A 25,466-nucleotide genomic window follows, 5' to 3' on the forward strand; every position below is an offset into this window, starting at 1 on the left:
TTATTTATTTTAAATATAGCAGTGGGTACATGTCAATCCCAAACTCCCAATCTATCCCTCCCCCACGAAAGTTTTTCTTTGTGCTATTCTTTATCCAGAGCACACTGGCACCAAATGGAAATCATTTGGCTAGATGTTATTAATATTATAAAATCAAGAATACTGCAAAGTCAATTGTTTTAATACTAACAAATTGACACCAAATTTCTCTGCAAGCCAAAATCATTGTTTATGTTTCTAAGCTAAGCATCAAATCATCTTAAAGTATTTCATGTCATCAAATTTTTTGAAAATGAAGATTATAGTATTTATATTGAACAGTAGTTAAAAATAATACCTTCGAATAGAAAAGGGAGATTCTTATAAGACAATTAAGCTGTATTTTGTTTTCTTAAGTGGTGAACTAAGAAAAACTGAATAAAATAATACGTAATAGTTGATATTTAGATTTTTCTTGTTTACTTTGGACCCCAAGTAATGAAAGCTTAATAACAACATATACCTCAGAAAGCTCCGTGCTCCCTTCAAACACAGGTGATCATTCCGTTGAAGTGAGGGATGCAGTGATTTCTTCAGTCACAAATTAGTATCTCTCTCACTTTATTATAAAGAAAACCAACTTTTAAAAAAAATCACAAAATTATTTTCACCACGGTGCTACCTACTGAACTTATCTTGTAAGCATCTCATTCCCACTCCTTTTTTTTTCTTTTTTCTTATTTTTTTTTATTTTTTATTTTTTGCTTTATAACAAATTTAATCAGTTATACATATACATATGTTTCCATATCCCCTCCCTTTTGCGTCTCCCTCCCACCCTCCCTATCCCACCCCTCCAGGCGGTCACAAAGCACCGAGCTGATCTCCCTGTGCTATGGGGCTGCTTCCCACTAGCTATCTACCTTACGTTTGGTAGTGTATATATGTCCATGCCGCTCTTTCACTTTCTCACAGCTTACCCTTCCCCCTCCCCATATCCTCAACTCCATTCTCTAGTAGGTCTGTGTCTTTATTCCTGTCTTACCCCTATGTTCTTCATGACATTTTTTTTTCTTAAATTCCATATATATGTGTTAGCATACAGTATTTGTCTTTCTCTTTCTGACTTACTTCACTCTGTATGACAGACTCTAGGTCTATCCACCTCATTACAAATAGCTCAATTTCATTTCTTTTTATGGCTGAGTAATATTCCATTGTATATATGTGCCACATCTTCTTTATCCATTCATCCGATGATGGACACTTAGGTTGTTTCCATCTCCGGGCTATTGTAAATAGGGCTGCTATGAACATTTTGGTTCATGTCTCTTTATGAATTATGGTTTTCTCAGGGTATATGCCTAGTAGTGGGATTGCTGGGTCATATGGTAGTTCTATTTGTAGTTTTTTAAGGAACCTCCATACCGTTCTCCATAGCGGCTGTACCAATTCACATTCCCACCAGCAGTGCAAGAGTGTTCCCTTTTCTCCACACCCTCTCCAGCATTTATTGTTTCTAGATTTCTTGATGATGGCCATTCTGACTGGTGTGAGATGATATCTCATTGTAGTTTTGATTTGCATTTCTCTAATGAGTAAAGATGTTGAGCATCCTTTCATGTGTTTGTTGGGAGTCTGTATATCTTCTGTGGAGAAATGTCTATTTAGGTCTTCTGCCCATTTTTGGATTGGGTTGTTTGTTTTTTTGCTATTGAGCTGCATGAGCTGCTTATAAATTTTGGAGATTAATCCTTTGTCAGTTGCTTCATTTGCAAATATTTTCTCCCATTCTGAGGGTTGTCTTTTGGTCTTGTTTATGGTTTCCTTTGCTGTGCAAAAGCTTTGAAGTTTCATTAGGTCCCATGTGTTTATTTTTGTCTTTATTTCCATTTCTCTAGGAGGTGGGTCAAAAAGGATCTTGCTGTGATTTATGTCATACAGTGTTCGGCCTATGTTTTCCTCTAAGAGTTTGATAGTGTCTGGCCTTACATTTAGGTCTTTAATCCATTTTGAGCTTATTTTTGTGTGTGGTGTTAGGGAGTGATCTAATCTCATACTTTTACATGTCCCTATCCAGTTTTCCCAGCACCACTTATTAAAGAGACTGTCCTTTCTCCACTGTACATTCCTGCCTCCTTTATCAAAGATAAGGTGACCATATGTCCATGGGTTTATCTCTGGGCTTTCTATCCTGTTCCATTGATCTATCTTTCTGTTTTTGTGCCAGTACCATACTGTCTTGATGACTGTAGCTTTGTAGTATAGTCTGAAGTCAGGGAGCCTGATTCCTCCAGCTCCATTTTTCGTTCTCAAGATTGCTTTGGCTATTCGGGGTCTTTTGTGTTTCCATACAAATTGTGATTTTTTTTGTTCTAGTTCTGTGAAAAATGCCAGTGGTAGTTTGATAGGGATTGCATTGAATCTGTAGGTTGCTTTGGGTAGTAGAGTCATTTTCACAATGTTGATTCTTCCAATCCAAGAACATGGTACATCTCTCCATCTATTTGTATCATCTTTAATTTCTTTCATCAGTGTCTTATAATTTTCTGCATACAGGTCTTTTGTCTCCTTAGGTAGGTTTATTCCTAGATATTTTATTCTTTTTGTTGCAATGGTAAATGGGAGTGTTTCCTTGATTTCACTTTCAGATTTTTCATCATCAGTATATAGGAATGCCAGAGATTTATGTGCATTAATTTTGTATCCTGCGACTTTACCAAATTCATTGATTAGCTCTAGTAGTTTTCTGGTAGCATCTTTAGGATTCTCTATGTATAGTATCATGTCATCTGCAAACAGTGACAGCTTTACTTCTTCTTTTCCAATTTGGATTCCTTTTATTTCCTTTTCTTCTCTGATTGCTGTGGCTAAAACTTCCAAAACTAGGTTGAATAAGAGTGGTGAGAGTGGCAACCTTGTCTTGTTCCTGATCTTAGTGGAAATGGTTTCAGTTTTTCACCATTTAGGACGATGCTGGCTGTGGGTTTGTCATATATGGCCTTTATTATGTTGAGGAAAGTTCCCTCTATGCCTACTTTCTGGAGGGTTTTTATCATAAATGGGTGTTGAATTTTGTCGAAAGCTTTCTCTGCATCTATTGAGATGATCATATGGTTTTTCTCCTTCAATTTGTTAATATGGTGTATCACGTTGATTGATTTGCGTATATTGAAGAATCCTTGCATTCCTGGAATAAACCCCACTTGATCATGGTGTATGATCCTTTTAATGTGCTGTTGGATTCTGTTTGCTAGTATTTTGTTGAGGATTTTTACATCTATGTTCATCACTGATATTGGCCTGTAGTTTTCTTTCTTTGTGACATCCTTGTCTGGTTTTGGTATCAAGGTGATGGTGGCCTCGTAGAATGAGTTTGGGAGTGTTCCTCCCTCTGCTATATTTTGGAAGAGTTTGAGAAGGATAGGTGTTAGCTCTTCTCTAAATGCTTGATAGAATTCGCCTGTGAAGCCATCTGGTCCTGGGCTTTTGTTTGTTGGAAGATTTTTTATCACAGTTTCAATTTCAGTGCTTGTGATTGGTCTGTTCATATTTTCTATTTCTTCCTGGTTCAGTCTCAGCAGGTTGTGCATTTCTAAGAATTTGTCCATTTCTTCCAGGTTGTCCATTTTATTGGCACAGAGTTGCTTATAGTAATCTCTCATGATCTTTTGTATTTCTGCAGTGTCAGTTGTTACTTCTCCTTTTTCATTTCTAATTCTATTGATTTGAGTCTTCTCCCTTTTTTTCTTGATGAGTCTGGCTAATGGTTGATCAATTTTGTTTATCTTCTCAAAGAACCAGCTTTTAGTTTTATTGATCTTTGCTATCGTTTCCTTCATTTCTTTTTCATTTATTTCTGATCTGATTTTTATGATTTCTTTCCTTCTGCTAACTTTGGGATGTTTTTGTTCTTCTTTCTCTAATTGCTTTAGGTGCAAGGTTAGGTTGTTTATTCGAGATGTTTCCTGTTTCTTAAGGTGGGATTGTATTGCTATAAACTTCCCTCTTAGAACTGCTTTTGCTGCATCCCATAGGTTTTGGGTCGTCGTGTCTCCATTGTCATTTGTTTCTAGGTATTTTTTAATTTCCTCTTTGATTTCTTCAGTGATCACTTCGTTATTCAGTAGCGTATTGTTTAGTCTCCATGTGTTTGTATTTTTTACAGCTCTTTTCCTGTAATTGATATCTAGTCTCATAGCATTGTGGTCGGAAAAGATACTTGATACAATTTCAATTTTCTTAAATTAACCAAGGCTTGATTTGTGACCCAAGATATGATCTATCTTGGAGAATGTTCCATGAGCACTTGAGAAAAATGTGTATTCTGTTGTTTTTTGATGGAATGTCCTATAAATATCAATTAAGTCCATCTTGTTTAATGTATCATTTAAAGCTTGTGTTTCCTTATTTATTTTCATTTTGGATGATCTGTCCATTGGTGAAAGTGGGTTGTTAAAGTCCCCTACTATGATTGTGTTACTGTCGATTTCTCCTTTTATGGCTGTTAGTATTTGCCTTATGTATTGAGGTGCTCCTATGTTGGGTGCATAAATATTTACAATTGTTATATCTTCTTCTTGGATCGATCCCTTGATCATTATGTAGTGTCCTTCTTTGTCTCTTCTAGTAGTCTTTATTTTATAGTCTATTTTGTCTGATATGAGAATTGCTACTCCAGCTTTCTTTTGATTTCCATTTGCATGGAATATCTTTTTCCATCCCCTTACTTTCAGTCTGTATGTGTCTCCAGGTCTGAAGTGGGTCTCTTGTAGACAGCATATATATGGGTCTTGTTTTTGTATCCATTCAGCCAATCTGTATCTTTTGGTGGGAGCATTTAGTCCATTTACATTTAAGGTAATTATCGATATGTATGTTCCTATTCCCATTTTCTTAATTGTTTTGGGTTCGTTATTGTAGATCTTTTACTTCTGTTGTGTTTCTTGCCTAGAGAAGTTCCTTTAGCATTTGTTGTAAAGCTGGTTTGGTGGTGCTGAACTCTCTCAGCTTTTGCTTGTCTGTAAACGTTTTAATTTCTCCATCAAATCTGAATGAGATCCTTGCTGGGTAGAGTAATCTTGGTTGCAGGTTTTTCTCCTTCATCACTTTAATTATGTCCTGCCACTCGCTTCTGGCTTGTAGAGTTTCTGCTGAGAGATCAGCTGTTATCCTGATGGGGATTCCCTTGTGTGTTATTTGTTGTTTTTCCCTTGCTGCTTTTAAGATGATTTCTTTGTGTTTAATTTTTGACAGTTTGATTAATATGTGTCTTGGTGTATTTCTCCTTGGATTTATTCTGTATGGGACTCTCTGTGCCTCCTGGACTTGATTAACTATTTTCTTTCCCATATTAGGGAAGTTTTCAACTATAATCTCTTCAAATATTTTCTCAGTCCCTTTCTTTTTCTCTTCTTCTTCTGGAACCCCTATAATTCGAATGTTGGTGCCTTTAATGTTGTCCCAGAGGTCTCTGAGACTGTCCTCTGTTCTTTTCATTCTTTTTTCTTTATTTTGCTCTGCAGCAGTTATTTCCACTATTTTTTCTTCCACCTCACTTATGCGTTCTTCTGCCTCAGTTATTCTGCTATTGATCCCATCTAGAGTATTTTTTATTTCATGTATTGTGTTTTTAATCGATGCTTGATTCATCTTTAGTTCTTCTAGGTCCTTGTTAACTGTTTCTTGCATTTTGTCTATTCTATTTCCAAGATTTTGGATCTGGGAAATAGAATCTTGGATCATCTTTACCATCATTATTCTGAATTCTTTTTCAGGTAGACTGCCTATTACCTCTTCATTTGTTAGGTCTGGTGGGTTTTTATCTTGCTCCTTCTCCTGCTGTGTGTTTTTCTGTCTTCTCATTTTGCTTATGTTACTGTGTTTGGGTCTCCTTTTTGCAGGCTGCCAGTTCGTAGTTCCCGTTGTTTTTGGTGTCTGTCCCCAGTGGCTAAGGTTGGTTTAGTGGGTTGTGTAGGCTTCCTGGTGGAGGGGACTAGTGCCTGTGTTCTGGTGGATGAGGCTGGATCTTGTCTTTCTGGTGGGCAGGTCCACGTCTGGTGGTGTGTTTTGGGGTGTCTGCGGACTTTTTATGATTTTAGGCCACCTCTCTGCTAATGGGTGGCGTTGTGTTCCTGTCTTGCTAGTTGTTTGGCATAGGGTGTCCAGCACTGTAGCTTGCTGGTCGTTGAGTGAAGCTGGGTGCTGGTGTTGAGATGGAGATCTCTGGAAGATTTTTGCCGTTTGATATTATGTGGAGCTGGGAGGTCTCTTGTGGACCAGTGTCCTGAAGTTGGCTCTCCCACCTCAGAGGCACAGCATTGACTCCTGGCTCCTCAATTTGGGATGATGTGTTGTCTATTCATGTATTCCACAGATGCAGGGTACATCAAGTTGATGGTGGAGCTTTAATCCGCTGCTTCTGAGGCTGCTGGGAGAGGTTTCCCTTTCTCTTCTTTGTTCTCACAGCTCCTGGGTCTCAGCTTTGGATTTGGCCCCGCCTCTGCGTGTAGGTCGACGGAGGGCATCTGTTCTTCGCTCAGACAGGACAGGGTTAAAGGAGCAGCCTCTTCGGGGACTCTTGCTCACTCAGGCCGGGCGGGAGGAGGGGCATGGAGTGCGGGGCGAGCCTGCAGCCGCAGAGGTTGGCGTGACGTTGCACCAGCCCGAGGCGCGCCGTGCGTTCTCCCAGGGAAGCCGCCCCTGGATCCCGGGACCCCGGCAGTGGCGGGCTGCACAGGCTCCCGGAAGGGCGGTGTGGACAGTGACCTGCGCTCGCACACAGGCTTCTTGGCGGCGGCAGCAGCAGCCCCAGCGTCCCACGCCCGTCACTGGGCTCCGCGCTTTCAGTCGCGACTCGCGCCCGTCTGTGGAGCCCCTTTAAGCAGCGCTCTTAATCCCCTCTCCTCGCGCACCAGGAAACCAAGAGGGAAGAAAAAGTCTCTTGCCTCTTCGGCAGCTCCAGAGTTTTCCTGGACTCCCTGCCGGCTAGCTGTGGCACATTAGTCCCCTTCACGCTGAGTTCTCGCCGCCAGCCCCAGTCCTCTCTCTGCGCTCTGACCGAAGCCCGAGCCTCAGCTTCCAGCGCTGCGCGCCCCGGCGGGCGAGCAGACAAGCCTCTCGGGCTGGTGAGTGCCGCTCGGCACCGATCCTCTGTGTGGGGATCTCTCCGCTTTGCCCTACCCAGGTATGTGGGGAGTTTCTTGCCTTTTGGGAGGTCTGGGGTCTTCTGCCAGCGTTCAGTAGGTGTTCTGTAGGAGTTGTTCCACGTGTAGCTGTATTTCTGGTGTATCCGTGGGGAGGAAGGTGATCTCCGCGTCTTACTCTTCCGCCATCTTACCCGGAAGTCTGATCCCCACTCCTTTTTTTAAGACAGGGTCACCTCTAATCTGATTCCTCCTGTGAAAACAGAATGAAATTCTAACAGCAAGTTTATGTAGGGAAATATAGGCCACTGAATCCACACTGAACTCGTTTTGATAGTCTGGCAAGAGTGGGACGGAACGACCCACCCCTAGCCCCCACCTGAAGCACGCTGTGGGTGGTAGCCTCTCAGGGCGGCGGCCGACTGTGCCTTCCCTGGCCTTTGCCCCACTTCACACAGTTGTGCACCAGCTGCCCCATCGCTTGTGATCACTGCCACTGTGTCCCCGAAATCCTCTGGTCTTGTGTCTTCTGCTGCTTCTAAATGGTGCCGCAGTATGTCTGCAAACTCAAGTGTCCTCAGTGGCCAACTGGGGAGTGCGTGGACTGACCAAAAGGCATTCTCATTCCGATGCAAAAAAATGACTCCATCCTCAGCGCAGGTCACCGCGTGCTCTTTTGTGCTGCATTGGCTGGCTGATCAGTTTCATCCAGCCCTCCTTCTTGTATACCACCCTGTCCCCTGGTCAGGTCAGCATCCTCTCACAGACTTCCTTTTCATGACTCCACTCCTGGGTTCTCCTGTTAGGAAATGCTTTCAGCCTTGCTCAGAACTGGTTATCCTTCCAGGACCCTGGGAGGCTCACCTCCTCCATGAAGTCTGCCCTGACTTCGTCTGTCCACACTGAGGGTTCCCTCTCTCAGCCTTGACCCTGCACACAGTCATTTCATTGTTTTGTGTCTCCCTGATCAAATCATCAGTTCCTTTCAGAGAAGAAGCAGAGACCATATAACTTCTGTATTATGAATAATATCCTTTCATGGTTCCATATGCATTAAAATAGGAGCTCTGTGCTAAAAATCTGAGCTCTGGAACCAGACTGACTGTGTTCCAACACTCCTATGTTCAGATACCACACAACTACCATTCCACAGCTGTGTGAAATTGGGCATCGTCCTTAACCCTTCTGTGCCTCACTTTTCCCACCTATCAGGTGAGCACCACACTAATATCTACACTTAGGGCTCACTGAGACAGAATAAGGTTCTTGGAGCAGCATCTGGCACAAGGTCATCTCTCAGCACATGTGGGCTGCTGCTGTCATGGTCACTATCATCGCAATTAAAAGAGAGATTTCAAATGCCATGGACTTGGCTTTTGTTAAAAACTGAGCTAGAATCGCCTGTGGAAGGTACCTTTTCAGAGTCGTATTTCATTTAGTCACGTGACAAATCCTTATGAAACACGCCTGCCCACGTGTCATTCCTTCATTTTTCTTTGTTTTATATTTACTTGCTCATTTAATACTTCCCAGTCATGTTTGGACTGATATAAAGACACTAATGCATGCGGTCAGGATAAAAATCATGCGCGTTCTCCATTTCACTTTACAATGGCCCATTTTGTGATATTCTCCCCAAGTGCATATTGAGTCATGGACTGCCTCTGCAGTGACTTTAGAACAGTCACACACATATCAGTTCCTTTTCAGCAGAGTGTGATAGACATTGCTGGTCGCCCACACAGCTTCAGTTCCTCCTTAACTAACAACAAAACCCTACTTTCCTTCAGCAACCCACCTCAAGCCTAGGCATGATCCCTCTCCTGGACTGAGTAGTACTGGATCCTGGTGATGATTCCACACCTTTGCCACTTACCCTTTGAAAGCCCAACCTTAAGCCATTCTGTGCAAGATTTCTTCTCTGGACTGCTACAGGTTAATCCAAGGAGACTTAAGAAACATTTTTCACTGTAGTTGGAGGAGCAGTCTCTTTGTCTCCGTCACTCCCCTCACAAGTGACAACCCTTTTGTGACCATGGTGGGAGCCAGTCTGTGGACAAAACTGAAGTATAGAGGAGGGCTAGAGAAACAATGCACAGTCACCGCGGGAGCCTGTATTGCATGTCATTCTTTTTTTCTTTTTTTTTTAAGATTTTATGAGCATGGCTTTTAATTAATTAATTTATTTATTTATTTATTTTTGGGTGTGTTGGGTCTTCGTTTCTGTGAGAGGGCTTTCTCTAGTTGTGGCGAGCAGGGGCCACTCTTCATCGCAGTGCACGGGCCTCTCACTGTCACAGCTTCTCTTCTGTGGAGCACAGGCTCCAGACGCGCAGGCTCAGTAGTTGTGGCTCACAGGCCTAGTTGCTCCACGGCATGTGGGATCTTCCCGGACCAGGGCTTGAACCTGTGTCCCCTGCATTAGCAGGCAGATTCTCAACCAGTGCGCCACCGGGGAAGCCCTGCATGTCATTCTTGAAGCCACATGTCATTCTTGAAGCTAGGATGGCATGAGGATGGTGATGGGAAGACCATGGACTTCAGAGACAGAAAGACCAGGATTAAAGGCTGTTTGGGGGATCTTTCTGCTTTGTGGCCTGGCCGTGTGAATCATCCTCTTGGTCATCATTCCTAATGTTAAGAATATTAATATTATTCCTAAATCATTAATACATTCCGTAGAGAATAATAAGAATCAGAAATAAGGTATGCAGAGCTAACAATGGCTACTTAATAAGTGGTAGTTTTTATTATAGAAATGGGCCCTGTTGCTTCTCTGTCCTGTATCTAATATTACCTCTCACTTACTGTTTTTGTTCAATTTTTGTGATAATTCACATTGTGATACAATCCAGGGCAAGCAGCTTTTACCCACCGTTCACATCATTGTCCCAGGTGTGGTTATTTGGAAACTTTCGTGTGGAGATCTGAAAGTTTCAGGCGCAAAATAATTTTTATGAGTATCACAATTTGAGGTTTATTACACCCAGTTTGTAAAAAACAAAAAGATAATAATTAACAAAATAAAATTAGCCAAGTTATTGAATGGTTTTAAATTAGTTTTTTAAAAAGCACAAATGTACATATAAACAAACAAAAACCAGCATGTAATGATGCTTTCATATGAACTGAAACGGAAACCACACAGACCAGGGTAGAGGTGTGGAGAGAGGGAAAGCAGCCTCCCCAGGACTCCTTCGTGTTCTCCCTCTCAGAGGCCTCCAAGGTCATGAGCAAACCAGAGGGCTCCGTGGAACACAGTTTGGTAACCGCTTGTTCAGAGTAGAGAGACAGCAATAAGAAATGCGTGCGTGTCCGTATGATATTCATTTCCTGTGGGCACATCTGCAGCAGGATTTACCAGACTTCTCAATGCTTTCTTTTGTTAGAGCTGCTGCCAGAATTGTATCCTGTTCAGAATGACATTGCTGGTTATACTCACTGACATATGCGCGTAGGGCGATCTGAACAACAACACTGTTTACCTCAAGGGGAGAAAAACAGACAGTGAAGAGCCGACTCCACCACGTGTAAACCTGTCTTCCACGCGGTGCAGCGGCCTCCGCCAGGCTCTGTCCCATAGTCATGGCTTCGCTCAGCAGACGCTGCCCACCTGTGCACTGGCGGTGTGCCAGGACGTGGGGTGAAGAAGCGGCCCCGCGCCCTGCCTGGAGGGGTCACGTGCTGCTGGAGGTGGGCAGGAGGGGTGGCAGGAATTACAGGCCACGCTAGAGAGGAGTTATGAGGATGAGCTAAGATGGAAAACGATGCAGCCAGCTAAAGAGTGATCAGAATGTTCCTCTTTCTCGGTCACACCGCATCTGTGAAGAGGATATCCATTAAAGAAGGAAGCTGAAGCTTACTGAAAACTGTTTTAAAGAAGGCAGTGAGGGACTCGTGCTTGTTTCAGTATTATACGCTGTAGATGCGTCTTGGAGTCTTAAATACTCTGCAACCGGAAGCAGGAAAGCCTCTGAACCAGGGCAGATTTTAATCCTGGCTCTTCTCACAACCTCTGTGACCTTAGGAAGGTGGGCCTAGTTGTCAGACAAAGGATATGAGATCCTCCATCTGCATCTCCAGCCTTTGTCCCTTCCTCTGTACAAAATGCCATTGATGACACCGTCTCTCCCGGCGGCTGTGAGAATTAAACGGGCCAACCTGTTGAGGGTGCCTCGCAGAATTCCAGAGACCACCTTTCTTTACCTCAACAAAGACCACCTTTCTTTACCTCCTAGAGTTCTGGTTTTCTCATGAGAAAAGTGAGGGGAGGGACACAAGCTGATAACTATGGGCCCTGGGAGCTTGAAATTTCCTTGAATCTGTGAGAGCTTTGCTGAGGAACGTACCCACTGCTTGCTTCCAGGTTGAATGTGTGAAGGCCTTGGGGGTAGTTCAAGGGCACACATGGAGATTGCTAAAATATTGTTTTAAACATGCCATAAAATGTGCACTAGAGAAAGTGAAACACAGGAATTACTTAGGGGATAGCTCTTGTTAATTTGGGATGGCATAAGTCTTGTTCTTCCCAAGGCAGAGAGGTTGAATTAGACAAATCCCCCTGTGCACTCGACAGCAAGGGCACCCAGAGCATTTTTCCCATCGCAGTGGTTCTCACTGCTCGGGCCTCATGCTCGGGGCTCAGTGTGATATGGAACAAGCAGTGCCCCCAGGTCTATGGGGATCATGCTGCCTCGGAGGTGAAATGCACAGGATTGTCGCCCTGGAGAGACAGGAGCCCCTCAAGGTCACGCTGCCGGCACGAAAACACTGTCTCCAGGCTGATGTGACCACACAGCGCTTTCATCCTCTGATGCCCCGGGCCCCTGTGACTCTGCCTTCAGCCTTTGAGTCACCTCCTTCCGTTTTGCTTACTCTGTCTCTGAGATTTTTCATTTCAAATGTCTTGTTACCTTTGGAGATTGCTTCTGTTCCCAGGCTTGAGTTTTAAGGGATTTAATCAGGTCCTCAGAGAAACAATTAGATGTCATGGCGACTGAATAAATCCATTGAATTACCCTTACATGAATACAGGCTGTTGGAGAAATTGTATAATGATTTGACAGATGCTTTTAAACTTCTTGGAGCAGACAGACAGGCTTCTGAATGTTCTCAAAGGTAATGTCAGAAGTTTGGAATCAAGCTTGGACCCTGGAGAATAGGCTAAATTAAGAATAAAAACACATGGCTGTGGACACATTAGCAAATATATTTGGGTATATTCTGAACTTACAAGGTAGTCATCAGTTATTTGTAAATTTATCCAATTATTCTTAAACTAGGCTTATCTGTATTTTAGAGCCCTTGAACTATCAATTCAGTTGAGATAGTGAGACAATGTTTTGCAAATCTAAACTCTGCCTGTTCCCTGGAGATCAAAATGCAATCTACCTTGTCTGTTTCTTTATCCTACAGGCCTATCATCTGCTTTTTGATAGGCTTTCCTCTTCACTGTTTCACCAAAAGTTACTGCACTGACTGATAAATTCTTCTTTAATGATCGACAGGCCAAAGGCCTTGATGTGATCCTCCGCATTTAGTCAGCTGTGAAGCTCAGGCCCTCTGACTGTTCCCCACATTGTCTTACAGCAAAGCTGCCTGCCTGCGTGTCAGCCATTTGTTTTTGTTGTAAAGCCTGGCGTTGATTCAACTACCACATCCAGTTTCTAAAGTGTGTTCACTGACGTTGCAAAAGACCCATTCAGAATCACCACTCAGGAACATGGGACTGATACAGGCCACCTGCAGGAACAGCTGCTGTCCAGGTGCTTCTCTGTCTGGACCAGGTGATCAGGGTCTGGCGGAGAAGCCACAAGTAAGCCTGCAGCCTAAGGGAAACTGAGGTAGGGCAGGTACCCATGATGATCTGCGTGCACAAGGGAAGTAGAAGGGCTGCACCTGATTGGACAAGAACAGAACCACCAGCGACATGCACACCCCCCAGTGCAAGGAGTGCACAGGAACAGCCCCAGTTCTGGGATCCACAAGGTAACCGTGGGCATCCAGGTGCTAGCTTTAATATTGCAAAAGGGCTTACAGGAAAGTGTCCAGTTTCCTTTGAGAAGCCTGCACAGTTTAACTGAAATGTCAGGTTGCTTGGGGCAGAAATTGTATCGGCTCAGCCTGACAACAGTAGTTATAACTCAGGCTGACCTGAATCCTCATGAACAGCAACATGTGGCTTTGAGTTAGAAAATGAAAGGAAGAAAGGAAAAAAGAAGAGAAAGAAAACTAGAGAAAATTACTTAAGTATTGTTTCTTTGGCAGACAGACATCTTTCAAATGCAGCAGTTTGAAAAGTGGTGAAAGGGAATGTTGATTGTGAAAGGATTTAAAGAACTGGTGTAGACTTTTCTCCCAGACTAATTAAATTACAGGACAGCTATTACACCTCTTTAATTTTTTTAATTAATTAAGTTATTTATTTTTGGCTGCGTTGGGTCTTTGTTGCTGCCTGTGGGCTTTCCCTAGTTGCAGCAAGCGGGGCTACACTTTGTTGCGGTGCACAGGCTCTAGGTGTGAGGGCTTCAGTAGTTGTGGCATGCAGGCTCAGTAGTTGGGTCTCGCGGGCTCTAGAGCACAGGCTCAGTAGTTGTGGCGCACGGGCTTAGTTGCTCTGTGGCATGTGGGATCTTCCCGGGCCAGGAATAGAACCCGTGTCCCCTGCATTGGCAGGCGAATTCTTAACCACTGCACCACCAAGGGAAGCCCATGCCTCTTTAATTTTTGTGATTCAAATAAAAGCTGTAAATTTCACAAATGAAAGAAACTTAAAATAATAATATACCCCCCTTTATTTACAACTGAAGAAATTCAGACCCTGTGAGGTCAGATGAGTTAAGTCACATAGAGGGTCCTGACCCTCAAGTTCTCCTAATTTCCAGCGGGCGCTTTACCCCAACTCAGACCTTCTCATCTGACAATTATACACCTATTTCCTACAGTTTTCCTTATATCTGTTTCCTCCTCTTTAATATTTAGTCAACTTACTAGGTTCTCTACTCCAGATACTTGGCAAGATCGACCTTAGGCATTTGCAGCCACTGAAATATTTATGTGGATAAGCACCCAGATTTTACTTCGGATTCCGCTGGGTGGTTGCAGACACAGCCAGCCCGCCTGCTGGGACAGCTCGTCTGCAAGACGAAGGTGGATGTGGAGCTCCAGAAACGGCAAACACACATCTCACGGAGGCTGCACCCCAGGGCTTTGTCGGGTGCAGCCTCTGTGACTGTCAGCCTCACACCTAGCTCTCCATCAGCCCTGCTTGGCGCTGGGTCCACGTTTCCCCAGAGCACAGTGTGTGTGACAGCTTGTGGCCCCATTAGCGTGGGGTCCTTGTGCTTTCATTTTTCAGGGACACTTCTCCCCTTTGCTGTGTTACACTAAAGACAATAATACCGTGTCCTTCTCTTTCCTTCAACGTTAGGTCTGTGTCAGGGAATTTTCAGGTTTACAAAAGCTAAATCTCTCACCAGTAAGATAAAGGTCATAAGATGTGAATTAAGAATATGGAGCTCGGGGCTTCCCCGGTGGTGCAGTGGTTGAGAGTCCACCTGCCGATGCAGGGGACGCGGGTTCGTGCCCCGGTCCGGGAAGATCCCACATGCCGCGGAGCGGCTGGGCCCGTGAGCCATGGCCGCTGAGCCTGCGCGTCCGGAGCCTGTGCTCCGCAACGGGAGAGGCCACAACAGTAAGAGGCCCGTGTACCGCAAAGAAAAAAAAAAGAAAAATATGGAGCTCGGAAATGCAGATTGTAAAGATGAAGCAAGCATGCTTGGTCCTTCTTAGCAGCCAGTATTATAATCATCTGTTTGCTTGAGTACACCTCAAAGTGATAAAGGTTCTTTTTCCCAAAATTAAATTCCTGAGAAAGACACACCCACTTGGTAATGAGTTATTCCATCTTTTTGGGTGAAGCTTTGGTGTTACTTTTCAAAGAAATAAAGATTTCTTTTCTGTTCTTTAAATAATAAAAGCTAAAAGGGGGAATCAGCTGCAATTTAAGAAAAATCTGCTTTCTAATCTCACTTTTGAACTCACTTTTGAACAGGAGTCAAATCTCACATCTGCTATTTTTGGTTGAAGTCTTATCAAAGAAGACAGGCCAGATTTAGGTAGGAGGGCTTGTTAAATGTATATTTTCAAAAACATCGTTTATTTTAGAGACATGGAAATATGGTCTTTCCAAATTATAAAAGTAACTTAATGGTTTATATTTAATATGTGATACATCAGATGTAATAGGGAGTGTTCTTATATGATACATCAGATATAATATAGAGTGTTCTGACACGTGAGTCCCTCTCTTCTAGAATGACCTTATGTAAGCTGCTAGATATCACATCCTGCCCTAAGCAGTTACCTCTTTTTTGGTGCCATCTCTCCTATGGCTCTGTGGTTTTCTGCCATGTTAATGGAATACTCTAATATTGTAATGGTTAAGAGTTTGGATTCTGGACTGTCTTGGGTTACAGTCCAAGGCCCCCACCACTTCATAGCTATGTAATCTTGCTGGGACTCATTTTCCATGTCTTTAAAATAAAATGGGAATAATAACAGAGCTTACCTCAAAGAGTCAGTATAAGGTTTTAATAAGTTAGTGTATTTGAAGCATATACATCATTTACTGATATAATTTAAGAGCTCAAAAATATGATCTAATGTTCTTATTCTTTTTGTACTTATCTCTATCCATATTTTAACTCCTTTATTAAATTAAGGCTTCTTGAAAGTCTTGTATACTCCTAAAGAACTTTCCATTTTTTTTTCTCTCCTTTCCGTTCCCGGCCTTTGCTCCTCATTTATTCACATATCGTCCCTCATCTGGGTCTCAGTCTTCCCAAGGGCCATCCCTGCCCTAGACACTCCATCCTAATCCCCTCTTAAGGTCCACTGTTCTGGTCAAGTAATCCCCTAACTAAAAGCATTTTGTGGCTTTCCCTGGCCCTCATGGCCTTATTTCTTCACCAGGTGCCCCTGACCCTTGCGATCAGCCTCTCCTCTCCCCGTTGAGCTTGAACTTTGGCCTCTCACTCCACACCAGGCCTCTCTCACCTCACTTCTCTGTCTTCTGCTTGCTGATGCCCTCTGAGCCTTCCTCCCCCAGGCCCCTTCGTCCATGAGTGGTCCACTAATCTATGCCCAGGCAGTTTGTTAACTCTGACTCACACACACCTGAAACCCTACCCACAACCGAGCTTTATGAAACCAGGTAGAGGATGCAGGCAGTGGAAAGCCTCAGACAAACAGAGAAAGATGCGAGCAACAGGTGTAGCTCCCCAGGTCCCTGCTTCCGCATTGGACATGCCCCTCTTCCCAAAGTGGATGAGGTGTCTAACTTCTCCTGAAGCCGAGAGCATTTGAGACATGAAACGTCTCTAGTTTGTACCCACAGAAAGTTATATAGTTTACATGACATTCTCCAGGAAGCCACATCTTGTAGATCCTGGGTTCTATTATCTACAGGTAGTCCTTACCCAGGGATATCCTGCTAAGGATATTATGAAAATAAGGCCTCTTCCTCCCAGCAACTCCAGTTGATGAGGAGATTAGACCAGGTGCCAGCCCCGTGGGATGACTCTTGGGAAAGGGAGTGCATGAAAGCAGGCTGCTTTAACCCCTTGCTTTCAGAAGTACACCCTGTCACAGAATTCATCTCATCATACTGTAACCAGTTAGCTGCCGACACCTAAAGCCCCACCTTATGTATATTATCTACATATATTATCTCTCCTGATCGTCTCTGCTCCTCGAAAAGGTAGATATTGTAGTCTTCATTTTACAGATAAATAAAGATGCACAAAGAGGTATTTGCCAAGATTATACAGCTACAAAGAGGAGTGGCCAGATTGCAGTGGAAGTCTGTATAATTTGAAAGCCCTTTCCCTTTGGTTATTATTCGTATGAATATGACTGTTGACATTAGGGTGAGTTCTTTGATGGGTAGGATTCTGTCTTGCTCTGTACGACGTCCCCCGCTGTGCAGGCTTATACCTCAGTAAATAGTGAATGAATGAATCAATGAATGAATGAATCAATGAATGAATGAATCAATGAGCTAGTGAAAAACAAGTGCACAGATGCACTGTTTTATTCCCATGACTTCAGGCAAAGATGTGTTATCTTACATTTATATAGCAGATGGTCTAGAAATATTTATTGAGCCAAATTTTTTTTGTAAAAGGAAAAATTTTAAAAAGAGGGGTGCATGATAGATTTTTATTATCTCACTTTTCAAAATACTTATTTATAAGGGGAAGGAGAGCCAGACAACACACCATAACAAGAAAGCATTGGCTGGCATTGGGTGGTGAGTCTCGGGGTGATTTGTGCATCCTTCTCTTTGCTTATCTGTGTTTCCCCAAGTTACATTGCATTGTACAAGAAAATATTTTTTCTAAGGAAAGTCTGTTTGCAAGCTTCAGTTTAATTAAAACAACTGCTCTAAAAGGAAAATAATATTGGTGATATCAGTGTTCAGGCATCACTTGTTCTGTGCATCACTGTGACAGAGGCAAATAGGAAAGACTCCTGTGACAGTTTAGTAAAACTATGAAATATGTTCAGTTCAATAGATAATTTAAGTAGTGTGATTATTTTAGTCATTCAAGTCCCTCTCACCATTTTATCATTAGCTTGGAAGGTGTATTCAGTTCTCTGTGATTTATGAAACATCAGGTGAAAGAACCAACTGTTTTAAAACTTTGGCATTAAAATCTCTATGCCAAGAACTTTTACCTAAATTTACATGAATTCCTAGAGAAATTAGTCATTTGTCAGTCTTGCTGCCTAACAAATTACCACGAACTTGTGGCTTACATCATACATTTTTCTCCAGAGGCTAAAGTTGATCTTTATTTAATCTGTCGATCCATTGTGTGAACTCTTTTTTATTATTGCGACAAATAACACATAACATGAGATCTACTCTTTTAGCAAAGTGTTACTTGTACAATACAGCATTGTTAACTGTCAGCACAGTGTTGTACAGCAGAGCTCTAGAACTTTTCCAATTTGCCTGGCCAAAACATTATACCCCTTGAACAGTAACTCCTCATTTCCCCCTCCCCAAGCCCCGCCAACCATCCTTCTATTTTCTGTCTCTCTGACTTCCCTAAGTATCTCATATTAGTGGAATCATACAGTATTTGTCTTTTTGAAACTGGCTATTTCACTTAGCATCATGTCCTCAAGGTTAATCCATGTTGTGTAGTGTGTCACAAGGTTTCCTTTTATATGGCTGAATAATATTCCATTCTATGTATGTACCACACATTTTTATTCATTCATCTGTCCATGGACATTTAGGTTGTTTCCACCTCTTGGCTATTGTGATAACCCAAAAGAAATGAAGCCAGTTCAACAGTATTGCCAAGGATGGAACATTTTCTGTCTTTGGGATGAAGCTTTGTTTCAATTAATCAAAGTGAATTACCTTTAATATTAAATTCTGGACAATTATATCAAGTTGTACAAACAAACATCAGCCTAGAAGCTTAGGAAGTTTTTAACTTCTGGGAGGTTTAGTAATAACTCCCAAAGTTTACTGCCTGTGATATTCTGGTTTATCATTCCCCCAAAATGTATACGCATTTGTCTTTCATGTTTGAAAATTATTCTGCTTGGGTGTTACTCTTTGTGCAACAGGACTGGTACAGTAGGACTATAAAATTGGGATTCATAAAGCCAGCCATTTTAACAATAAAAAATAAAATTATAAACCTACGAAGGGATTCATGAGATCATTTTACTGAGTTCTTTTATTTTTATTTTTGTACTTTTCCATATAAGGAGATTCTTTAGACTTTCCCATTCGTTTTAAGACTTAAAAATTCACATTGCCCTAAATCAAATTAAACTTGGACATATTTTCCCTATATATCTAGTAGAGGTAAAGATTAACTGTTGAATATCTTTCTGGTAACAATGAATCATATATTCATTGACATATTAATTTTCTTATTATCAAGTTGATAAAAATCCATTTGTTTGATCCACAAGCATCATTTTCTCAAGTAGAAGGGCAGTATTAAGTGGGAAGTCGTTATGGTCTGATCTTGTGCTGTTGCTTCTTCATGGGGGGACATGAGGGTGACATCAGAGATCACCGTTTGTCCTCCGGAAAATCCACATGAGGCTAATTAAATTTGCACACCACCAACAAGTGAGGGTGGGACCAGACATTGATTGCATGAGGAGAACATGCATGAGGAGGTCCAGACAATACGGACCACCCTGGACACATAACTGAGACTCAGATAACCCTGTAAGACTCATGTATCTTTAAATGTAAGAGCTGTACCCAGCATCATGGTTATTCACATAAGATACACATATATATTTCATGTGTATATAGTCACAGTACACTCTATGCTCACAATTTCTCTTCCATGCTAATTTTAGCTTCTTGCTTATTCACATTCAGTACTTTCATTTTAATTGGTCCTCATGTCCATGAGTCATGCACTTCTCTGTCTTCAACAATCTCTGTTTATCTTTGAAGGAGTTTAACTTCTGATTTAGAGTCCATTCTGTTCATCCTATAATTTTCTATTTGCATTTCTTCAGTTCAGAGTTCTTTACATGGATCAGCCACTTCTATATTTCCTAAAACCTTTAAATCTTTTATAAGATAAAACAAACATTCAGGATGCACAAAATGCACACAACACAAGGAAATATATGCTCAAAATGAATGCATTGGCTTTTAAATATGTATGCCTTACGTTAAATTCAAAAGAAGTGAATTCACTTAATGTTACCTGTATAAAATCTTAGCTTAATTGCAGAAAAAGGTTAGATGTTTAGAAATGCCTATAGTTATTATAAACATTCACAGAGATTTCCAAGCGGCAAGAAAGATACCAACCATGTGGTGGGTCTCACCAATAGTTCACACTATTTTTTTCCGTTTTGACCCAACAAATGGGTTTTGTCCAACACCAAGCCATGGGTATGCCCATTGTCTGTGCATTATTCCTGTATGCCTTAGCACAGCTCCAATTTTTAATCTCCCCAACAAGAAAACATACCAGAATGCAACTGCCTTAGAGTAGAGTTTTTATGAGTTTTACCTCTTACACATTCTACTGTATTTTTTAATTTGCAAATTTTAGTACCTTATTATTAATTACAAGCTCCTTTTGGCATTTATCACATCTGAGTTGGACATCTCAGTGAATCAGGTTAAAGAAGCACTGCACTGAGTTTTTAAACTGGGTTAAATGAAATAGAGAATGAGAAATGGTCTCAAGGTGCAAAGTAGCTTACAGATATAAAATTTCAGGACAGTTTTTAAGTTGGTTATTTTTCTACCTGGAGACATTTATCCAACCTGTAATAACCAAATGTAATAATGGTTTTGCTTAAAAATACAATTGATTAAACTATTACTTTATCCAAATACACAGAATAAATCTGTCACTTCTTTAATTATTAAGAGAGAAGAATTATATCCATAAAATTTCTTAAAAAGTAGGTATTTTCCTTTAATTATTTTAATCCTTAGGTTTCATGTAAAACTTTGGTCTCCGTTTGGTGTTGCCTCATAGGGTTATCAGAGTTGCTGAGTCCAAGCATAAAGAAAAGTACAAAAGTCACCATGAATAATTATTACGCCTACTTAATTAAAGATCAGTGATACAGGGACTCCCCTGGTGGCGCAGTGGTCAAGAATCCGCCTGCCAATGCAGGGGACACGGGTTCAATCCCTGGTCCAGGAAGATCCCACATGCCACGGAGCAGCTGGGCCCTTGAGCCAGAACTACTGAGCCTACGCTCTAGAGCCCACGAGCCACAACTACTGAGCCCATGCGCCACAACTACTGAAGCCTGCGCACCTAGAGTGCGTGCTTCTCAACAAGAGAAGCCACTGCAATGAGAAGCCCACGCACCACAACAAAGAGTAGCCCCCGCTCGCCGCAACTAGAGAAAGCCTGCACACAGCAACAAAGACCCAACGCGGCCAAATATTAAATAAGTAAATAAATAAAATTTATATTAAAAAAAAGATCAGTGATACAGTTTCTCAGATGCTTGACTGATGGAGTTGAATTTGAGAATTACACTAGCAAAGTAAATTATATTTCATGAGAAGAGTTGGACAAAGGAAGAGTAATTGTCCTGTGTTAATTAACTGCTTCTGTTTATCTCTTTCATCATCACAATTTTTGAGTATTAGAATTATTTCAGAGGCTTTAGATATACTTCCAGGTAAACAGCTATATGTCTGAGTTTGACTTCTTACTGGCTTCATGCAGACAGACTCTAGAATTCCATGGTCATTTTTCTTGCAGGACAGGGGACAATGGAGCGAGGAGGTGTGTGAAGTGGGCACCAAGTCACATCTTTTATTGTACAAAATGCTTTCCTGTTATTAGGTTTCTGCCTGGCTTGGCCTGTTATTTTGTGAAGAGTAGTGTAGCTGGGATCTCCTAAGGTTGTTTTACCTCCTTCTTCAGGAACCTGGGTATCATCACCGGATGGGGCAAAACTGCCCCTCTCCCCTCACCCATGAGGGCATTGCTGGTTCCAAAGCCTCGCCTCAAAGGAATGTTCCACCAGAAGATAAACAGATGCACACTTGAAGGAAGACTCTCTTCTGTTCCGTTTCTTTGTCTGTTTTTCGCCATGAGCATCTATTACTTTGTTGATAGTTTAAGCAATATTTAGAATATTTTTCTCAGAAATTTGTACAGCAAATGTGCATTCTGGTTGTCCTGGCATATGCTCTGTTCTCAGTCAGGTGGGCAGAGATGAGAAAGCTTACCTTCCTCTCAACCTTGACAGGTAGAGCACCGGTGTGGCTAGAACCCCTAAGACAGGGCTTAGAGAGGACAGTTAGGCCAACGTGGATGGACCTCCTTGAGAAAAAAATGGAGGTAAATGCAGATGCTAGATCAGCTAAAGAAAGAGCTGCTATCATTTGTCCCAAATTGGGAATCACGAATTTTCTGTGATTAAAATTCCTCTGTCTTTTTCTTACGTTTTGATAGGGAAAAAAAAAATCATTCTCTTAGCTCCACCTGCTGAAACCTAAGAGAATTTTAAACAGATGTACATTTTCCAAATTGCCAAAAGCTCTCCCAGCATCTCTTAGCATGCACAAAGTAACTGAACAAACGTGCAGCCTCCAGTTTTAACGATGAGACAAAGGCCTTTGCTCTTGACATTCCCACCAGTGCAGCAAAAAGGGGTGGTGACAGGCATCTTCCTTTGGAATACCCGAGTCCCCAGTTCTCAATGGATTTAATCATCTTTAAAATCTGCATTTAACAAAATAATATGTTTAGGGTCATTTTGGGAGGTGCAGAAGTGTTCTTTCCCCTTATTAAAAATTCTTGCTATGCAGAGAAGAGTACTTAGTAAAACATAACAATCAATAAACCAAATCTTACAGAAACAAAGAAAAGAAAAGCATTCTGGGTCTTTGTAAGTTACAGTGTCAGCCAATCTTATGGGAAACCACTGGTGTCCTTTATCAATGTCACAAAGTCTGTGAGGAGGGAAAGCCAGTACTGTGAGCCATGTTCCGACGCCTGTGTGTCAGGGTGTGAAAGACAGCGAAGGTCCCAAAGGGCCTTCAGCCTCTCCTTCCCTTTGAAGGAGGATCATCCACACAGCACATTCCCTGTGAGCATCTTAAAACGACCATAAAATGAGGGACCCAAGTAAGCAAGGCTAAGGCTCTCTCTACAATCAGCTGGATTGTGTTTATTGATCAGTAATTAAATGTTTGCATATTTCTTCATTTGGGCTGCTTCCAGATAATCCTTGTTATCTAAAAGCAATCTCCTCTCATGGGCAACTCAGGCCCTGTTATTTATGACAGGGATCATTCAGTTACTTGTGGTTGCTCAAGGGGACAGAGGTCAAGGGCTTCAGCTGCTGTGTAGACTGAGCACACCCCCCCTTGACCTCTTCCCTCTGTGGAGAAGGCAATTCTCAGGGTAACAGCAGGAAACTAAAGCATCCATTCACCAGGAGGTGAACCACTGAGGTGGGAGATTGTCCCTTGGACCTGCCTTTCTTCAGGATGAGAAAATAGGGCTTCCACTGTGAGGAGATTGTAACTAGCTGGCAGTTGTGTGGGCTTTGTGACTCTGATGTCCATCTGCGGTCTCCTCCCTGCATCCCTCTCCCTGTCTCCTTGGGTCCATGAAAAGATCATTGAGCATCACTCAAAATCAGAATCAGTCAAGGGACTGACAGGTGAGGAAAAGAATCAAGAAGGCAGGACTATTCGCGCTCTCCCACCTGGCAACAATACACCCAGGACAAAAGAAGCCAGCTTTGCAGACATGGTTTCCTGTTCTCACTAGTTTGGAGGAGCCAAACAAAAGATCTAGCACTGAAAGAGCTTCACTCAACTGAAAAGAATATAGGCCTAGATTTCCTTTTCACAGTTTCAGAAACATGAGCTGCGATTCCTGGTTGGGAGAGCTATCTGAAATATCAGGCATCCGTCTACCTCTTTTCCCTTTCGTGTTTCTGTTTTACTACTATCATCTTTATTTTTACATCTTAAAGCAAATCTGAGGCAGTATTATCATTTTGAAATGTGACTGCTGTAGGGCTGTTAAAAAGAGGGTCATTTGGCTAAAAACTGATTTCTTGTGAACGGCGATTTTAGTATCTGTCTTTTTGTTTGTTTTTTGTTTTTGCGGTATGCAGGCCTCTCACTGTTGTGGCCTCTCCCGTTGCGGAGCACAGGCTCCGGACGCGCAGGCTCCGCGGCCATGGCTCACGGGCCCAGCCGCTCTGCGGCATGTGGGATCTTCCTGGACCAGGGCACAAACCCGTGTCCCCTGCATCGGCAGGCGGACTCTCAACGACTGCGCCACCAGGGAAACCCTAGTATCTGTCTTAAAACCTGTATTCAAATGATGCTCTCAGAAGGACATTCTTGGATTCAAGGTCAAGATGGCCATGTGAATCAGTCCTTCATTAGGAAAAGGAACAAAAAGGGACGCTTACGTTTATTAAGCACCTGCTGTGTGCTAGGTAACATGCTAGGTGCTTTCACACGAGTTACTTTGGCAGCAGAGTTTTCTTCACATGCAGTAAATGAACGATCTTCGTTATCCTACACATTTTTTCACTTTATTTATCCATGCCTTCCTTTGATCCTGAGAATTCCTAACAGCACAGTTTCCAGAGATGCACTGAATGATATGACACATCTTTGAATACACCTGGGTGCTATTTTTACATAGAATAAATGTCATTTCTATTATGTGAAGTGAACTAAATTTTATTTCAATCCTTCTCCTTGGGAATGAGTGTCTCATAGCAGGGACCCAGATTTATAAGATGGAGATTGGCAGAAGCCTCATCCTGACTTTACACCCTCTGATTTGTGAAGTAATGCCCTCATCCCAGCTGCATTCTACGCTGCCTTCTTCTAGCATAATGGTCGTCGAATGTGCTGAAATAAACCTGGCTCATATTTCATTTGAATGGAGAGAACTCAGGGCTGCTGTGGTTACCCTTCTGTTCTCACAGGATATAGTAGATCAGAACATAAAGAGCAATAGCCGAGGATTGGAGCTGTGGGACTTGTCACTGTAGGTCACAGTAGGTGCCAGGCATGGTGCTGAGATCTTTGCCAAAATTATCTCATTCACCGCTCACTTCAACCCTGAAACAGAAGAATTTGCTTTATGTTGTGGGTGAGGAAACTAAGACGTAAAGATAACTGATCTTCCTAAGACCTTGGGCTCAGAAGTCCTAACACTGGGCTGGGCTCCAGCCTCCCAGCTGGAGCCCCATAGGCTCATTGCACTGGTTGCATAATGACACAGTTGCCTGTGAAACAAGCAGTGTAGACGTGCGGTGGGCCATAGGGAGCTACAAGGGACATTCTGTGAACACTGGTGTTGTCTTTGTTAATTGTACCTTGACAGATTAAGGCTCTGTCCTGCCTGCCCTTTAGCAAACTGTTTTGCGTCTGTCATCTGTGAACCCATTAAATATTTAGCTGATATTATCTTTGAAGGTAATTGATTCCTTACTTTATCAGGCACCAACTAATGCAGTTCTTACCTTTATTTGTCCTAAGCCTGCTTCCCTCAGTCAATCTAGGATCTGGTGAACTAGTCTGAAGTTACGATATCCACCATCTTTATTTTCAGAGAATTGGGTTGTTGGATTGTTGAAATGTCTATAGATAAAATTTTTAATCCTCTGGACATTTATTCACAATTAAACTTCAGTTATTAATATTATTATTCAGATAATGGGTGGTGAATTCTAGTAACCTCTAGGCTTCCACCTACTTAACTGGTCCCAGAATTATAGAGGAGAACTCATATTTCTGCAGCCAATGTGATAAACATGGAG

The 25,466-nt window shown here is 42.2% G+C and overlaps 1 protein-coding gene across 5 annotated transcripts in view; it reads left to right on the forward strand.

The window, feature by feature from the left end:
- Positions 1-25,466, forward strand: part of PRKN (parkin RBR E3 ubiquitin protein ligase) — a 1,310,471-nt gene that overhangs the window by 917,391 nt on the left and 367,614 nt on the right. The window lies entirely within an intron of this gene.

This window comes from Mesoplodon mirus, assembly GCF_964341445.2.
Source record: "Mesoplodon mirus genome assembly, chromosome: 10".
Lineage (NCBI taxonomy): Eukaryota > Metazoa > Chordata > Mammalia > Artiodactyla > Ziphiidae > Mesoplodon > Mesoplodon mirus.